Source organism: Triticum urartu, chromosome 6A (assembly GCF_056163025.1).
Source record: "Triticum urartu cultivar PI428250 chromosome 6A, HENAU_Tu73, whole genome shotgun sequence".
NCBI lineage: Eukaryota > Viridiplantae > Streptophyta > Magnoliopsida > Poales > Poaceae > Triticum > Triticum urartu.
Window position 1 is genome coordinate 332,398,608 of NC_141878.1, and position 2,701 is coordinate 332,401,308.

Below are 2,701 nucleotides of genomic sequence, written 5' to 3' on the forward strand. Positions count from 1 at the left end.
ATAGTCTTCAATGTGAATGTCTTCACATACCACCTCTGACTTCAATGTCTTCATACATTTTTAGGGGTCATCTCTGGTAGGAAAACCAAATCAATGAGGGACTTCTACCTGTGTTATCATGCAATTCTCACAAACACATTAGTCCCTCAACTAGGTTTGTCATCAATACTCCAAAACCAACTAGGGGTGGCACTAGATGCACTTACACTATGTTCGAAGATCAAAACACATCACACCACTTGGTCCATGTTGTGCGCTCCATATTTTTTATGTACCTTCATCTTGAAAAACGGTTGCCCATAGCCTACATGTTTTCAGTTTCTACTTTGTATTGTCGCCATGTCTCATTGAATAATAGAAGTAAATCAATGAAGGATATTATGGTGAATAATTCGGTGTTAATGCTCATAGGTGTGGAGAGTCGACCACGGCGAGCTTGGCTAATGTCAACACGTGAAGGTGAGTTTCACCCAATCCCTTTTCACTCCTCTCTCTCTCTCCCTCTCTAATTCCATCTAACTCTACAGCTCGGCAAGCTTATGCAATGTCCTATGTTTCCATATTTTTTATTGTTTTAAATAGATATCACTCTGGAGAGCATGTTCTTTAGGTTAGCATTATTGTGAAGGACCTTACCTTCCTGTTTAATTGATTATGTTTGCACAACATGTATTTTCAAAATTAGTTGTTCATGTGCGAAGAATTTTGTTAGTTTTTAGTTTAAAAAAGGTATACATTAGTTACTAATTTGACCCAAGCAGCCAAAATGGATGGATATATTTTTGTGGTGTTCTAAGGGAAGCAGGCCCTCTGTTACAGCTTGCTAGCCATTTTTGTTTGTGAATACGCAAGGGTGCCTTGCCTTCTCTACTCTGATGTTTCGGGTATTTGATAGCCTTGTTGCACACGTTTTGTTTGAGTGATGCGTTCTTAACTGAAATGCCTTTGTGATTGTACTCACATGTTATATTTTGTCCTCAGCTGGGTCAAGTACAGAAGACGAAACACAAGATTCAAGATCACTCTCCTGTATGTGATTATTTACTCATTTCGAGCCATTTTGCAACCCATCTTGACTTCTTTTATTTTGTGATCTGAGCTATACACACCAAAATTAGCCCACGTAAGTTTGAACCATATCTGAACATGTTAGATCACTCTCCTGTATGTGATGATTTACTCTATGGAGCCATGTTATGACCTAGCTTGAGTTCTTTTATTCGCGATCTGAGCTGCAAAATAAAAATAAAAATAGTCCACGTAATTTGAACCATATCTGAACATTTTAGTATCTGAATACTGAAATTACCAAACATGATCTTCACTTCGCCATGTGTGACACCACTGAGTACTTTAACTAAGCTAGCTGTAGTAATATTATGTTTTACATGGCTATGCAAGTTAAAGGTTCTAATATAGTGTAAGTTTATCGATATTTTGTGTTATACTGATTAATATACTTCACATATAAGTTTTAACCTAAGAGCTCCTAATAATTGTTTCTCCTCTTTGCAGTTGCCATTTTAGTCATATTTTTTCTGAGATAAAGAATAACATTGAGATGAATTTCCTTTCCAATGATGAGATTGGGTATGCCTATGTTTTGTATTTTTTCAGTATTATTTTATTTCAGGCTTCAGTTAGCTGAGAGAGCTAAGAGATAATATGGTAAACAATTTCTATCAAGTGGGTGAGCTCCATTTTTCAAGGTAAGTCATGTGACAGCAAAAAAAACAAGGAGATGTGTCTCTTATCAGTTGATTTGATCTTATCCAGGTTCTATTTTCTTTCAGGCCATGAGTGACGATGTCTTGGTTAGAGCTACTACATTCAAAGAGTAAATCTATTTCGTTGTACTGAATTTATGTACATTGTATGGAAAAGGTGCATCTATTATGCCATGTAGAATTTTCAGCTAAGCAATTTTGTAGACTTACAAAGCTATCATGACAGATGTTTGTGATTTCTGTATTGGGGCCATGTTACATCTCTAGGGTTGAATTAATGGCTAGAAATTCAGGTTTACATAGCTGAAAACAGGGTTGCTCGAAGCAAACAAGCTGCTTATTCAGTATTTTTAACACTCATGGAAAAGGTATATGCTCTTCCTAAATTCCAAATTATTATTATATCACATAACTGAAAGTGCATTAGACCAATGGTGTTATCAGAAATAAATTTCTGCCCCATAGCTGAACCGTGTCTTTTCTCAGTGTGTATATATGTTAGAGATGTGTATGCTTGAGATAATATTCTTCATTTGTTAACTTTACCAATGTATGGCTGACATGCTTCATTATGTTATATCACATCTGAAAGTGCATTACATCGGTGGTTTATTAGAATGGATAATTTCAGTCAAATAATTGAGTTCTTTTCTTCGGTGTACATACAAGTTACAGATGTGCATGATTATGTTTATTCTCTACATTTGGTAAATTCACCTATGTATGGCTGACATACTTCTTCAGGTTATGTTTCTAAAGATCCATGCTTAATCATCCAGAATGTTTCCAACTCACTACTTTACACATGGTAGACTGGATGCATGGAGGAGTTCAGAGAAGCTGGTGTTATGTTACATATGGTCTTCAAGCTGATGTTATGTTTCTTCCATGGTTTGTATATTTGTTGCAAAAACATAGTACAAGAAAAAGATCTATGCTCATGAAGATGGCAGAAGGGAACTACATGTGGAACA

General features: G+C 35.9%; 1 long non-coding RNA gene across 2 annotated transcripts; it reads left to right on the forward strand.

The window, feature by feature from the left end:
• The first annotated feature begins 363 nt into the window (after positions 1-363).
• Positions 364-2,234, forward strand: LOC147965161 (uncharacterized). Of its 2 annotated transcripts, XR_015607376.1 has the most exons (4): positions 364-459; positions 982-1,029; positions 1,634-1,709; positions 1,794-2,234. It is a non-coding gene; the product is annotated as an uncharacterized LOC147965161 (long non-coding RNA). The 2 variants fall into 2 exon arrangements; XR_015607375.1 differs by lacking the exon at positions 1,794-2,234 and having other exon boundaries at positions 1,634-1,719.
• The last annotated feature ends 467 nt before the right edge of the window (positions 2,235-2,701 follow it).